This window comes from Eubalaena glacialis, chromosome 18, assembly GCF_028564815.1.
Source record: "Eubalaena glacialis isolate mEubGla1 chromosome 18, mEubGla1.1.hap2.+ XY, whole genome shotgun sequence".
NCBI classification, from domain to species: Eukaryota; Metazoa; Chordata; class Mammalia; order Artiodactyla; family Balaenidae; genus Eubalaena; species Eubalaena glacialis.
Window position 1 is genome coordinate 14,949,701 of NC_083733.1, and position 16,516 is coordinate 14,966,216.

Consider the following 16,516-nt stretch of genomic DNA (forward strand, 5'->3'; position numbering starts at 1 on the left):
GTTTCTGTGCGAGGGCTTTCTCTAGTTGCGGCAAGCGGGGGCCACTCTTCATCGCGGTGCGCGGGCCTCTTACTATCGTGGCCTCTCTTGTTGCGGAGCACAGGCTCCAGACGCGCAGGCTCAGTAGTTGTGGTGCACGGGCTTAGTTGCTCCGCGGCATGTGGGATCTTCCCAGACCAGGGCTCAAACCCATGTCCCCTGCATTGGCAGGCAGACTCTCAACCACTGCGCCACCAGGGAAGCCCTAAAGACTTTTTAAAAAGAGGAAACCCATAACTAATAAGAACCTGCTGTATTTAAAAAAAAAAAAAAAAAAAAAAAGAGGCAACCCAAAGTGCCACCTGAGATGTTTTACATCACAATATTTTTTAAATTAATTAATTAATTAATTTGATTTTTGGCTGCGTTGGGTTTTCGTTGTTGCACACGGGCTTTCTCTAGTTGTGGCGACCAGGGGGTACTCTATTGCGGTGGCTTCTCTTGTTGCGGAGCACGGGCTCTCGGCGCGCGGGCTGCAGTAGTTGTGGCACGCAGGCTCAGTAGTTGTGGCCCGCGGGCTCTAGAGCACAGGCTCAGTAGTTGTGGTGCACGGGCTTAGTTGCTCCGCGGCATGTGGGATCTTCCCGGACCAGGGCTCGAACCCATGTTCCCTACATTGGCAGGCGGATTCTTAACCACTGCGCCACCAGGGAAGTCCCTATGTCACAATATTTTGTTTTTTCTAGAGTAGCTGTACTTGGTGTGTAAATGATTCTATACTATGCTGGCACCTTTGGAGTGAAGAATCTTACCAGATATGAGACTGCAACCACCTCAAACCCCAACTTGAGGAAATGGTGCCAGTTTCCTGTTTAGGAAGACAAAACTGAGGAGGGGGACTTAGGGGAGGGGGGAATGAAGGCAGTCGAAAGGTACAAACTTCCAGTTATAAGATAAATAAGTACTAGGGATGTTATGTACGACATGATAATGAAAGTTGCTAAGAGAATAAATCCTAAGAGTTCTCATCACAAGAAAAAAAAATTTAATTTTGTACCTATTTGAGATGCTGGGTGCTCACTAAGCTTGTGATAATCACTTCATGATGCATGTAAGTCAGATCATCATGCTGTACACCTTATTCTTATACAGTGCTGTGTGTCAATTATGTCTCAATAAACTGGAAGAAGAAAAACAACTGAGGCCGCCAGAGAAGGATGCACCATCCAGAAACAGAGCAGGGCTTCTGACTCATTGTTTCCTACTCAAGTAATTTTATTTCCTTAGTATGGGCACCGTCATTTCCCTGGAAGGATTCACGGTAAAATGGTTTACATTTCCCTTAAGTGCATAGCCCCATCCTTGTTCTTTTAAAATCAGTCAGTCCTACAAGTTGCTTTAAAATTAGCCTGGGGGCTTCCCTGGTGGCGCAGTGGTTAAGAATCCGCCTGCCAATGCAGGGGACACGGGTTTGAGCCCTGGTCCAGGAAGATCCCATATGCCATGGAGCAACTAAGCCCGTGCGCCACAACTACTGAGCCTGCACTCTAGAGCCCACGAGCCACAACTACTGAGCCCACGTGCCACAACTACTGAAACCCGCGCGCCTAGAGCCCGTGCTCCTCAACAAGAGAAACCACCGTAATGAGAAGCCCACCCACTACAACGAAGAGTAGCCCCCACTCGCCGCAACTAGAGAAAGCCCACGCGCAGCAACAAAGACGCAATGCAGCCAAAAATAAATGAATAAATAAATAAATTAAAAAAAAAATTAGCCTGGGAAGTCCAAGAAGTATTGGGACATCCACAGTAACTGGGGCAGCCAGTTCCTGGTACCCAGTTCAGGGAACACCAAACTCCTCCGCCAAGCTATTCACACATGCCAGAGGATGATCTAGGACTTGACCAGGTGCCAGGGTGAGGTGCCTTATCCCAAGGAGAGGCAGACAGAGAACCATAAAGTTTAAGAGATGGAAGAGATTGTAAATGAGAAAACTTCAGACCCACACACAGGTGGCCATATTAAAATTGGTGTCCAGGAGCCCTGATTCCCAAACAAATAGTCGATCCAGGACTAAGGAATTAGGTGGTTTCATCAGCATTTCAAGTCTCGGTTAAGAGCTTCAAAATCGACTTCCTCAGAACCATAATGACATTGTTTTATATTATGAAAGTAAAGGGTATGTGTTACACATATATACTGAAGTATTTACAGATGAAATTATAGGCATAATGTTTGAGATTTACTTTAAATTCCTTCTCTCTCAAAAAAAAAAAAAAGAGGAAGAGATAGGTAGATGAAATAAAAGCAGCACAATATTGATAACTGTTGAAACTGAGGGATGGTTACATGAAAGTTCATTATATTATTCGCTCTAATTTTGTATATGTTTAAAATTTTCACAATAAAGTTTTCTTTGTTTTATTTTTGAGCAGAGGACTTTAATTCCTAGAAGCTGAGCAATACACAAGGTGGTTCAGACAAAAATTTCAGCAAGGAAAATCAGAGTCAAATTATGTCTGAGGGCTTCCCTGGTGGCGCAGTGGTTAAGAATCCGCCTGCCAAGTCAGGGGACATGGGTTGGAGCCCTGGTCCGGGAAGATCCCACATGCTGCGGAGCAACTAAGCCTGTGCGCCACAACTACTGAGCCTGCGCTCTAGAGCCCGCGAACCACAACTACTGACCCCACGTGCCACAACTACTGAACCCCGCGCGCCTAGAGCCCGTGCTCCGCAACAAGAGAAACCACCGCAATGAGAAGCCCGCGCACCGCAACCAAGAGTAGCCCCCGCTCGCTGGAACTAGAGAAAGCCCGCGCACAGCAACGAAGACCCAACGCAGCCAAAAATAAATTAAAAAAAAAAATTATGTCTGAAATATAAAATCTTTTAAAAAAGAGCTTCATGAGGTCAGAAATGCTTAGCAAGGCAAAAAGAATAAAACAATTTCTCTTTACTTCATACCGAAGGAACAAAGAGTAAAAATAATTAATGCATATGGTTCTTTAGTGGGTTTTTTTTTGACTTCTCCAGAATTATGTACACAAAGTTATGAGATTTTTATACTATTTTCAACATAAGAGAAAATTGTTTTCACTACATAGTAATTAAATATATCTACTCTAAATCACTACACATTAAAGACTTTCAAAATTGACCAGCTCTTAAAAATGTTCTTTGCAGTCTACACTGTGGTATTGTCAAGAGGTCGATATAAGACTATAGCCCTATTTTCTCATGAATTCATCATAAAAACACATCAAATATCAGCTAAATGATTGCAAATATGCTCCCTGGCCTTAAAAAAAACTTCACAAAGATCATTTTACTATTCAAAAGCCCATTTAGAAGTATGTTCTAGCGCTGCTTGGAGTCCCATTCCAGATTCAGTTTCTCTAACCATACTGACCTGTCTTTCAGGAGAAAGGGATGAGAAATAAGGGGCTGGAGATGACACAGGTGAGGGACCTGCTGCTAATACTGGCGATGCCCCAAGTGGATCACCCGTTCCTGCTACAGTTCCACCTCCTCTGCGAAGAGCACTTTTCTTGACATCCTCGGTGAATTCAGTATTAACCAGGCCTGCTGGGGCTTCAGCCTGAGGCAAGAATCACATTGGCTTCTCAATTTACTACACATTTGTTCACTGCATACCTACTACACTCCAAGCACTCTTGGAAACCCGGGGGAAGAAACAGCGAGCAAGGACACATGGTTTCTGCCCTCATGAAGTTTAGAGTCCAGGGTAAGTCAATGACAGTTACAGCAAACTTCAGGCTTTCTGGCCCACATACTTCTTCTTTCTCTCTGTTTCAGTGGCTGTGTTTTGAGTGCTTATGAGGTCAGACACTGTGGTACACCAGTGATTAAGAGCTAGATGTCAAAAAAAAGAGCTAGATGTCAATATGCATAGATATGTCTACAAGGAAGTTTATCATACTTTAAGCAGTGGTAAACTCTGGATGTATCTGTTCATTTGACAAAATCTATTGACCTTGTAATATAAACCAGGCATAGTGCTGGGAATGCCACAGTGAACAAAACAGACAAAAGTCCCTGTCCTCGTGGATCTGATATTGCAGGGGGAGAGACAGATAAGAAACAAGATCACTAAGTGAACGATAGCAGTGTGTTAGATAGAGATAAGATTGATAGAGAAAAAATATAAAACAGTGAAGAGGGAAGAGAAGGTAGCTGGGAAGCGCTTTGCAGAGAAGAGAGCATTCAAATACAGACCTGAAGAAAGTGAGGGAGGGACCAGGCGGAGAGCTAGAGAACACAGAGTCCCAAAGTACAAAGGTCCTGAGGAGGGAGCAGGTGTGTGTTTGAAGAAGCAGGAGGAGGCCAGTGCGGCTGAGGCAGAGTAAACAAGCGGAGAGTAGAGGGAATGAGGCGAGAGAGGAGAGGTGAGAGTAGATGTGGGTGGCCTCCTCAGTCATAGGAAAGCCGTTGCCTATTATCCTAAGTGAAATAAAAAGCCATTGGAGGGTTTTAAAAGCAGAGGAGTTACATGATCTGACCTGGGTACTAACCAGATCTCTGACTGCTGCATTGAACATCAGTTAATGGGGAAAAGGGGTAGAAGAAGAAAAACCAGTTAAGAGGGTACTGCAATCATCCAGACCAGAGACTATTGCAGGTTAGATCGTGGTACTGTCAGTGGAGATGGTGAGAAGTGGCAGAATTCTGGAAGGTAGAGTAACCAGGATTTGTTGAAGATTGGTTGGGCTAGGGGCTGAGAGAAAGGGAAGATATCAAGATTTTCCCCTAGCATAGAATTACCACTAACTATAGTATGAGTACGTTCTTGGAAAGGGTGAGAGCACTTTTGGACATGGTAAGTTTGAGATGCATCTGAAACATCCTAGTGAAGATATCAAGAAGGCAGGCGAGGGACTTCCCTGGCGGTGCAGTGGTTAAGACTCCCGCACTTCCAATGCAGGGGGCGCGGGTTCCATCCCTGGTCGGGGAACTAAGATCCCGCGGGCCGTGCTTCATGGCCAAAAAGAAGAAGAAGAAAAAAAAAGGCAGGTGAATGCATCAGCCTGGAGTTCATATAAGCCTAGAGGCCTTAGCTAGTGATAAACGTGTGGAAGTCCTCACCACAAAGATGGGATTAAAAACTACAATGTTGGATGAAATCACCTAGAGAATAGGGAAGAAGAAGTGGTCCAGAGACTGAGCTCTTAGGCACAACTCTGGAGGCATTTCATATGGCTTTTACTTCTTCTTAGTCCCTTTCTGTATTGTCTAAATATTTTTTACAACATGTCATTTTTCAACAAACCACATATTCTTTGGAAAAGAAAAAAAGAGTCCCTTTCAGGAAACCATCAAGAGAAAAGCATCAGAAAAGACAGGTGTGCCCTTTAATCACAATCCAACATGGTACATGCTGCCAATTTGAGGGCATTAGGGAGAAATTTCTCTTGCCCTAAAACAATTCATGACCACTTTTGGAAGCTTCATCCATCCTCTGTGATAATGATGAGGATGAAAAGCAAAACTTGATTATGTTTGCTATGTGCCAGGTACTGCATATAAATTCCTTATATGTATTAGCTCATTTAATCATCTCAACAAATTTATAAGATTTGTTAATAACTCTTAACTGTTATTAACCCCCTTCTTACAGTCCAGAGAACTGAGTCTTTGAGAGGGTAAGTCACTTGCCTGAAGTCTCACAGTTAATAAATGGTGGAGCTAGGATCTGAATATGGGTTGTTTCACTACTGAACTCAAACTGTGAAACAAGGCTAAATGATGGTGCCTTGTGCCTTTGGATCTTGTAGCCTTTATTCCAAGAGCTCTTTATTAAAATGCAAAATAACCCTCGGATAAAGCTGATATCTTAAGAACTAAAAACATTTTATACGCTTCTAGGTATAACACTAGGTAACTTCATCTTTGTTTTCCACTCTATTGCTAACAACTTAAAAGGGTCATCTGACCACAGAAGTCCAGCTCTGCTAGAAAAAGTATGTGGGTGGAGAAAAGGTGCAGATGTCACCTGTTTACAATCCTGCCAGAGCTACTCTGGAAGCCACATACCTAAGTTAAAAAAAAAATCTGGTGCACGGTAAGAATCATTGCTTTAAGTAAATTCTCTCTTCTTGAAAGTACTGACCATAAAGGTTGCTTTGGATTTATACGGGCCATTATAGTTCTTAGCCATTTCTATCAGGTATTGTTCCACTAGAACCTGGGGTAGAGTGTTCACGTTCAATTTACACATTAGCTGCAAAATAAAGAGCATAAGAAACAAAAAGAGTTTAAGTGGTCTTTCAATTTTGAATCATAGTACTTCATTTTTCTAGTCTCTGTTATGTAAGATGTATAGTTTTTGTTTTTATTTTATTTTATTTTTTATTTATTATTTATTTGGCTGTGTCGGGTCTTAGTTGTGGCATGCGGGGTCTTTTGTTGTGGCGCCCGGGCTTCTCTCTAGGTGTGGTGTGCAGGCTCCAGAGCACGCGGGCTCAGTAGTTGTGGCGCGCAGGCTTAGTTGCCCCGTGGCATGTGGGATCTTAGTTCCCTGACCAGGGATCAAACCCGCGTCCCCTGCGTTGGAAGGCGGATTCTTAACCACCAGGGAAGTCCCAAGATGTATAATTTTTAAAAGATGTATAATTTAGCAACAAAAAGGAGGGGCCCTGCTTGTATCATAAGACAGCCTTGTCCTAGGGCAAAGGAACCAAGTAGAATAAGAGGAAGAATATAAACACAAGAAAAAGTATTTAGAGGTAAGAATTCTGATTTCGGGATAAACATTTTGAATTATGTCAGAGGTAATAGTCAACGTATTCAACAAGGCACTATCCAATCAGAATGGACACCCTGAATGATGAAGAGTGCCCACCAGCCGGAAACAGCTACTGTGGCCACATCCCCGTGTCCCAGCTGAATGTCTGTCTGAATTATGTATGTGGTCATGATTAAGATGTTCAAAAGTTGAAACTTCTAAGTTGGATTAACTTCCTTCATATTACTAGGCCAGTTACATTTAGGAAAATGTATGCTTTCTTGATAAAGAAACCAGCTCAGTTTTCTTTTTCTTTTTTTTTTTTTTAAAGGAATTCCTTTATTTTTATTTATTTATTTTTTAATTTATTTTTGGCTGTGTTGGGTCTTCGTTTCTGTGCAACGGCTTTCTCTAGTTGCGGCAAGCGGGGGCCACTGTTCATCACGGTGCGCGGGCCTCTTCACTATCGCGGCCTCTCTTGTTGCGGAGCACAAGCTCCAGACGCGCAGGCTCAGTAGTGGTGGCTCACGGGCCTAGTTGCTCCGCGGCATGTGGGATCTTCCTAGACCAGGGCTCGAACCCGTGTCCCCTGCACTGGCAGGCAGATTCTCAACCACTGCGCCACTAGGGAAGCCCAGCTCAGTTTTCTTGACTCTAGCTTTTTGATAAAGATCTGAGTTTTCTAGTCCAAAAGCTTTATTCAAAGTTGTGCTGCCTCTAATGCAAAACTTATTTCTAAACATCTTTCAGTCTGCACAAAATTATATGTTCTGAGTTTGCTCATATTTGCTTTTCCCAGACTTCTTGGTTTAAAAAATAATGTGTGTCTCTGGAAATGGTACTACCCAAGAGCTGACACTTCCAATCTCATTGCTTTGACACAGCTGACCATAATTCTCAGCTGTACTTTTTACACAGCCGATTAGATACCTGCAGCAAACAATCATCGAGAAAGAAATAAAGGCAAAATTCATCAAGTTATGGCAAATTTGCTTTAGATGAAGAACCACCAAAATAGCAAAACCAATTTCATGTTACCTCATTGGAATTATATTCTTTTAGCTTCAAAACAACAATAACAATAAAACAAGTGCTTTGCTTTTAAGTATCTGATAAATGTGAAACTTAAAACCTCTATTTCTAAACACCTGATAAATTATAACACCCCAACCCTCGCAAAAGAAACCCAGTTTCAAGTTTTTTGTTTTTTTATAAATTTATTTATTTACCTATTTTTGGCTGCGTTGGGTCTTCGTTGCTGGGCGCGGGCTTCCTCTAGTTGTGGCGAGCGGGGGCTACTCTTCGTTGCGGTGCACGGGCTTCTTATTGCGGTGGCTTCTCTTGTTGCGGAGCACAAGCTCTAGGCGCATGGGCTTCAGTAGTTGTGGCACGCGGGCTCAGTAGCTGTGGTGCACGAGCTTAGTTGCTCCGCGCATGTGGGATCTTTCCAGACCAGGGCTTGAACCTGTGTCCCTGCGTTGGCAGGTGGATTCTTAACCACTGCACCACCAGGGAAGCCCCCCCCCAGTTTCAAGTTTTGTTTTATTTTGTTTTATTTGTCACCATTGCCATTTTTAAAAAAAAAGTATTTTTCACTTAAAGACCAACAGAAGAAAATATTTCTTTGGTTAACCCTTAGGAGAAAAAAGGATCCTCCAATTGATCCTGAAACACCAAGCAAGTAACACTAGTGATACCCTCACCTACGTTGTGACACAGGCAGTTAAAAACAGTCAAACAACTATTTTCAACTCAGGCACCTCTGACTGGAGGTGAGAAGCTACCCAGATTAGTGTAGATACAGATTCAGACAGACCAGAATCCAGTTCCCTAAAGGAAACATAAAAATCTCAGGGTTTTATGTTTCCCTCTTTCCCCACGGACAATACTCAAAATATAATGTTAAATAAAAAATTTTTTAAAACTTAAATTAGAATACAAACCTATATGTATATATCTGTATATATACACACACATAGATACATACAGACATATAGACTGAAAGGAATATACTAAAATTCTTACCTCTAGATTTGGTGATTATGGACTCTTTTTTGTATTTCCCAACTTTTCTACACATTTATGCTACGTCTTTACAGCTCAGGGGGAAAAATACAACTATTTGGTTTTAAAAATGGCTCTGTGGACTGACATATTCTTGTCAAGCAGGACTAGTTCTCTATTAAGTAGAGACAGTGTTCTTTGACACAGTCCCAACAAGGTAGAGCCCACCCCCTCCCTCACTAGGTGGCAGGGATGCCTTGTCATTCCTTTGAGCCTGCAAATGATGCAAGTTCAATAGGTCTCACTTTGTGGCCTGGATCAAGCTAAACCGAGCCAGCAGCAGGTCACAGTACAGCTCCAGGATCTCCACGGCCTCCACGAGGTAGTCTTCTCCAATAATGTGTTCCACTCAGATCCCAGCTTGTTCATCTTTCACAGCAGCCGGGTGGTCAGCCACTTCCTTCCTTGTTTTCTGGGCCTGCTCAGCTGCAGCACAAAGCATGCATATAGAAAAATGAATGGGCAAAGAGGAGTTTGTTGAATAAATCAGGCAGGTTACACGATAGTGTGAAATAATGTTTTTATTTTAAAAAGACAGGGAATTCCCTGGTGGCCTAGTGGTTAGGATTCCGGGCTTTCACTGCCGTGGCCCAGGTTGAATCCCTGGTCGGGGAACTGAGATCCCACAAGTCGCACAGCGCGGCCAAAAAAAAAATTTTTTTTAATAAATAAATAATTTTTAAAAATATACAAGATATACCATATGTGCATAAAGTTATCAGTGTTTTGAACTAGGTTTGTCATTACCTTTTTTTTTTTTTTTTTGGCATGCAGTATCTTCTGCAACCAGGGATCAAACCCGTGCCCCCTGCGTTGGGAGCACAGAGTCTTAACCACTGGACTGCCAGGGAAGTTCTAGATTGGTCTTTATCAAAGCGTCAGCCCTAGATCAGCAACATCAGCATCGCCTGGGAACTTGTTAGAAATGAAGAGTCATGGGCCCACCCCAGAAATAAATACTAAATCAGAAACTGAAAGTGGAGCCCAGCGATCTATGTTTGAAGAAGCCCTCCGGATTCTGACACCTGTTACAGGTTGTGAACCACTGCTCTGGCGGGGGGTGGGGTGGGGGTGGGGGGTGTGTGTGTGTGTGGGGGGGTGGTCCTTCAACAGGTGATCTTTATTTTATCCTTTCAGGTTACTTTTATGTTCTAAAATGTTCCATACTGAACATTTATTATTTTTGTAATAAAAAGAGTAGTTATTTTCAAAATGAGAGTGCATGTCATGGTTTGCATTTTAAAAAATGTTTTCTTATATACAGTTCCATTTGATCTGAGTAACACCTGTGTGAGGTTTCCACGTTATCTGCATTTTACAGCTGAGAAAAATTGGGATTCTGAGAGATTAAATGGCTTGCCCATGTTCACATGACTAGGAGTAACTGGTCAAATTGGAACGCAAAACTAAATCTTCAGGCTGCAAATTCCTATGCTTTTCCACCACATTATGCCATAGAATGAACAAGTCGAGTCATGTTGGAGATGTAACAAATGTAACCTGTCCCAGATTAATCCACTGCGATAAGGTAAGTCTTACTACCTTGAGCTATCAACTGATGACTGAGCCTGGGGAAATGGGCTTTTCATGACTCAGGGAAACCTGAGCCTGCAAATCATACACTCTGCCTGTCTGCCATACCCTAAAAGTGATGCTCACCTTCTAATCATGAATAGAAAGAGTTACTCTGTCACTGCAAAAAATCTTGACTTGCGACTGCATTTGAATCTGAAATAAATGCAAAGCTCAGTACTTGGAAGGTTGCTTCGCTAAGTTCAAAGTACGAAAATGGCCTTTGCCCTGGACATCACAGAGAAGAGAAATCACAGTAAAACTGGACTGTTTCAGATAAATGCTGAACTGTTGTTACACAAGTGCTAATATTGGCAAACATTTATTGGGTGCCCAGGTTATAGTCTGTATTACAAATAGAACCCTGGAGTGATAGAAGGTCAAGATTATTATCTCCCTTTAAAAAAGAATATATTTAGGTAAGACAGCACTCATTAGCTTTATTTATCTCAAATCACTCAGGCATTCCACGTTTAAATCTCTCTATTTGTAAAAAGAGGATAAAATGTATCTGAATAATAATATGTATCACTGATTGTCAAAATCGAAGAAAAGAACACATGGGCATGCAGTTTAAAATTCACAAGTTCTGGGGCTTCCCTGGCGGTGCAGTGGTTGAGAATCTGCTTGCCAATGCAGGGGACAGGGGTCCAGAGCCCTGGTCTGGGAAGATCCCACATGCCGCGGAGCAACTAGGCCCGTGAGCCACAACTACTGAGCCTGCGCGTCTGGAGCCTGTGCTCGGCAACAAGAGAGGCTGCGACAGTGAGAGGCCCGCACACCGCGATGAAGAGTGGCCCCCGCTCGCCGCAACTAGAGAGAGCCCTCGCACAGAAACGAAGACCCAACACAGCCAAAAATAAATATAAATAAATAAATAATTAATTTTTTAAAAAAAATTCACAAGTTCTATGTACACCATCAATGTCATCCTCTTTGTTCATGGTAACCATAATGGGTACCACTGGTTTCCCCTAAATTTCATTTGTTTGGGGTACTTTCCTTAGGCTCCTGTTATCTAAGTAATGCCCAAACACCCTCTGCAAGATTTGGCTAAAGAATGCCCCAAAATCAGTTTGGAAGTTTGGGTAACATCTGCCTCTCTACTTCTATAATCTAATAGGCTATAGTAATTCAATAATAAATAGTGCTATTTACGGAGCACTAGGAAAACTGTGCTTATATACAATACTTATTTCACCTGAACCCTCCTCATAATCAGAGATCATGTTTCTCAGTTTATTGAGTGGTCCATCGCACATGTGATCCAGTGGAATAAGGAAAGAGAAAAAGGCAACGTAAGATAAGTTGGACTTATAGAAAGAAGACAACAGGCATCAGCTACTACTCCTGCTCATGGGTATAACACTACTTGAGCTGTCATGTGATAGAAGAAATAGCATTTTGTGTGTGTGTTTGAAAAAAGCTAAGGAAGCTCTTTCAGAAAAATTTGCCCGGGAGCTCAAACTTAATAGCTACTGCACATCTAAAAAGGCTTGGCTAGATAAAGTTCTATGCTTTGGTGGAGAGAAGTCCAGTAATTTGGACATAATGCTACAATTTAAACCTTTGGAGACTTTTCCTTTCTTTTTTTTTTTTGGCCACAGCAGGCAGCACTCAGGATCTTAGTTCCTTGAGCAGGGATAGAACCCGTGCCCCCTGCAGTGGAAGCATGGAGTCCTAACCATTGGGCGGCCAGGGAATTCCCTAGAAACCTCTTTTAAAATTAAACTTTTTATTTTGAGATAATTGTAGATTCACATGCAGCTTGTAAGAAGTAATACAGAACCACCCAGGGTACCCTTTACCCAGTTTTCCCTGGTGGTAATATCTTGCAAAACCAAGATATTGGTATTGACACAGAACTGTCAAGATACAGAATGTCAAGATACAGAACTGTGTTTGGAAACTTTAAAATGATTTGATCACTATAATAATCATTCCCACAATTCAGAAACACTCCTTTAAATTCCAGAGTTGCTAAGTAAGGTCTTAGGAGATATGTCATGGGGCTGGGAGGTGGTGGCACAGAGGATTGCACAGGAATCTGAGAGGCAGCTTGCTGTGCTGCCTGGAGAATTTACTCATTTATCTTTTTTTTCCAGGAATTTTAAGCGATTGACAACCAGTTGCAAGTTGACGCAAAGGGGATCAGCTTTGAAGGAAGAGCTGAAATGATTTCACCACAAGGCACAGCAGCTCGCAAATCACCTTGCTGAGAAGTTCCCCAGCCAAAGAGAGAGTTATCAGAGGCTCTAATTTTTCCACATCCACTTTATTTATTCAACAAATCCCGTGTAAGGAATTCCTGGCTGCTTAGTACTGGCCTTAATGCACTTGTTTCTCTGTGCACCAATTCTCCAGATACAACCCTTGTGATTCAAATAAGGGTTAGATCTCCTTCAGTTTATTCCAATTGTCAGTGTTTTTACTGCAACTTTTGAGAGTTCTGCAGGAAGTTTCTGACAAAAATGAAAGTCTTTGGCAAATGTCTGAGGAAGTAGACAACAGAGGGAGATTCCCCTCCCCAACGAACATAATAGTCACTTACGGAGAAATTATAAAACCTCCTTCTAAATAAAATATTTATGAATTTGAAAGGGAAATCCCCATTGGAATCTGGAGAGGTTGCATAACGTTAAAAGCATGTGCAAATGAGAACACAGAGAAGTAGATAAAACAGAAGCTTGAAAATTGCACATTCCTATGTTTGGCCAGCTAGAAAACTTTTGAAAAATAGTTTAATACCAGGAACCAACACGTTTCTAGGGAAAGCTAAATCTGCTAAGGATTTCTATAATTTCTATGTATGCTTGAGATTAGTTGTTGTTTCTGCCATTGGATCTAAAGATAAAAGTCCCAGGGGCTTCCCTGGTGGCGCAGTGGTTAAGAATCCGCCTGCCAGTGCAGGGGACACGGGTTCGAGCCCTGGTCTGGGAAGATCCCACGTGCCGCGGAGCAACTAAGCCCGTGAGCCACAACTCCTGAAGCCCTGGCGCCTAGAGCCCGTGCTCTGCAACAAGAGAAGCCACCACAATGAGTGCACCGCAACGAAGAGTAGCCCCTGCTCACTGCAACTAGTAGCCCCTGCTCACTGCAACGAAGAGTAGCCCCTGCTCACGTGCACAGCAGCAAAGACCCAACGCAGCCAAAACTAAACAAATAAAATAAATAATAATAAAATTAAAAAAATAATAATATAAAGATAAAAGTTCCTTTCCTAAAATGATACCTTGGCATGCTAAAGCATACAAGCAGGAAGACATGACAGTATGAAAAAAGCCACCTACTCCTCTTATGACACACATGGTTTCCCAAGTTAACAGCACTTCTCTCTGGTTTGATCCCTTAATGTCAAAAAACCTTGGGGTAGTTGTCTGAGCTTACCCTGCCTGTACTACATGTCTAGAAAAATCACCAACTAGGAACTAAGCAAACATAGAGCTGGTTTGAAACTCCTGCTTGCTTTTAGGGAGAGTAACTAGCATGGCAGGGTTTTGTCCTTGTTATTTTCTGTCCAGCAGAGTAGCTCAAGCTCTCTCATCATACAAATTCAACCTACACACATCAAAGAAATTTAATAGGAATCCAGGGAAATGGAAGAGGTGGACAAAGCAGACTAAAATTTAATTTTTCAGTCCTGAAATGTCCCAAATACCTTTAAAAAATCTCTTTTCACTTTATCAGTTCTTAAAATTCTGTCGAAATTTAAGAAAAAAAAACTGTGAAAGAAAAGGAAGGATTTTCAGATGAGACTGAAAACAGCCAATAGGCGAAATAGATGAGAATAGAAATAAGGAAATGAGAGCAAAAGAATTAGCAAGGGAAGTCTCCCATTTGGGGATATCTTTGTGAAATTTCATTCAACAACTATTTATTGAGCCAATTACAGTTTTTAAAACCCTGAGTTGACTTAATATAAAAAACGTTAATAGGGAATTGTCCATATTCCAGAGAATAATACAGATTTTTAGAGAAGTGAGGTAACTTTTGGTTATTTAAGTATCTTAAATTTAAAACTGGATTAGTTTACTTATCACTAACATTCCTGTCAAACTGTCACTATGGGGCTTCCTACCATCAATATGTACAACCAAAGACATGAGGATGGCTTGGAGTAAAGAGTTCTAGAAGAGGATACAGCAGATATGACCCACCCTCTTGGGACTGCAGCACCAAACCAGGAAATCACCAGTGTTTCACCAATCAGAACATCCTTTTTTAAAAAAAATTAGACACACCTTTGTGCCAAGTCATTATGTTACTGTCTGGTAGCCAAAAAACTTTTTGTTTGCATCTACCAGTGTCTGCTCTTTCAATTTTGCCTGAAAACCAGCTCTCTGAGGGTGTATCTTGATCTGGGAGAAACTGGTTATCCTTGAATACACCTGGATGGTCTCTATCTTGGCAGTTTTAATGCCGGTTTAGTGAGCTAAGCAATGAACTAGAAACCATTCTGCCAGTTAGTACTAAAATGGGGCCACTGAGCGACCACAGGACTTCCTTCTTGGCCAAACTGAGAAGACAACTGTCATGAATAATATTAATATTCACAAAGCAAAGTTCTCTATTGATTTAGATGGCTACAAATCAGTAGTGTCACTATATTTTACCCACTGGTGCAAGGTGTGTGTGTCTGTGTGTGTGGTGTTCAATAATTTTGATAATTCCCTGTTCCCACCCAAGTGAGAAAATATCAAAGTTGAGGTCTAAGGGTTCTCTAGAAAGAATCTTAGAGATCATATACTTTATTTGTATTTTAACTTACTCATTTTAGTATTTCTAAGGTAATATTCTCATTAAAAAATCCAAACAGTAACATAAGTCCCTTTTGTTCCTCTTCGCCACCACCCAATTCCACTTTCCTCTCCCGAGATAACAAATGTTAGCTAGTTGTTACATATCCTTCCACTCCTTTTCTGTACAAATACATAAATATATGCAACTGTAACATTACATGTCTTTTAACAACAAATACGTGATCTCACACTATATATCTGCTTATTTTTTCACTTAAAATGTTTTGAGAGCTCTCCTATCTACATTTCACCCCCACCCCTTCATTCAGTTCAAGTTCCTCATTTCACAGAAGTGGAAACCCAAGTATAAAGTAGTAAAATGATTTTCCAAAGGCTGTATAGCTAGAGCCCAGCCAGTAGTACTTTCAAAATCGAACAAAAATCAATGATTATTTATTGAACAAAGTTTGCAGAAACTGAAAAGGGAAAAATCTGCTCAGAATCCAATCTCTCCAATAGTTAAAGTTGCTTTTTTCTCAGTTTAGTTTTTGTCTGTATGCAGAACTACTTTTTTACATAGTTGTAATCAAAGCATAAATTCAATTGGTGTTCATTTTTTTTTACTTAGCTTTTTTTTTTTTTTCCTTCTATTTTGGCTGAGCTGTGGGGCTTGCAGGGATGTGGAATTTTAGTTCCCTGATCAGGGATTGAACCTGGCACCAGCAGTGAAAGCGCCGGGTCCTAACCACTGGACCGCCAGGGAATTCCCTTTTTTCATTTAAGTTAATCAGATGTTCATATTACTATAAAGTCGACTAGTTTATTGGCAATGAATGGTGACCTCATAGTTCATCAAGTAGTCAAGCCCTCTTCCCTCTAAACTAAGCTGCTTCCCACTGTACTAACCCCCATCCTCTCATTCCTCACAGACTTTCAAGACACTAGCTTCACTTTCCCCTAGATCCTGGTTCCGGCCCATTCTCATCCCCCTCAGAGCCATTTCTTAACTCTTAAAAAGCTCCATCTCCATCCTGGGTTTCTAGGGGGATCTCATTACCCTCCTGGGCCGGGGTCGCCTCGGAGCTTTCCGAGGTTCCCAAAACAAGTCTTCACAAAGTCAGGTCCCCAAGTCCAGGAAATGATGGCCACGCCTCAGGGCTGTGTTTGGGAACCCCCAGAATTTACTGGAGTAGACAGATATCAGGGTCCTTGTGGGGTCAGGGTGAGGGGGCCGGGCCCAGTCCTATTTACGTGACCCAGCCGCAGGGAGAGGAGTTCGTTTTCCCACCAGAGGGGGGCGCTGGGGGCGACGGTCGGACAGCCTGCACAGTCCTCTCCCGGGTACTCCTGGGCGTCGCTCTCCGGCCCTGGGCCGTGACGCAATCTCCCCGCGCCGGGGGCGGTACGCGCTTGACGCCA

The 16,516-nt window shown here is 42.1% G+C and overlaps 1 long non-coding RNA gene across 1 annotated transcript; it reads right to left on the reverse strand.

Annotated features, from left to right (window-relative positions):
* Positions 1–8,159: 8,159 nt before the first annotated feature.
* Positions 8,160–16,452, reverse strand: LOC133079112 (uncharacterized). The gene is made up of 3 exons (XR_009698049.1): positions 16,386–16,452; positions 9,032–9,212; positions 8,160–8,195 (listed from the first exon to the last, which is right to left on the reverse strand). It is a non-coding gene; the product is annotated as an uncharacterized LOC133079112 (long non-coding RNA).
* Positions 16,453–16,516: the final 64 nt, after the last annotated feature.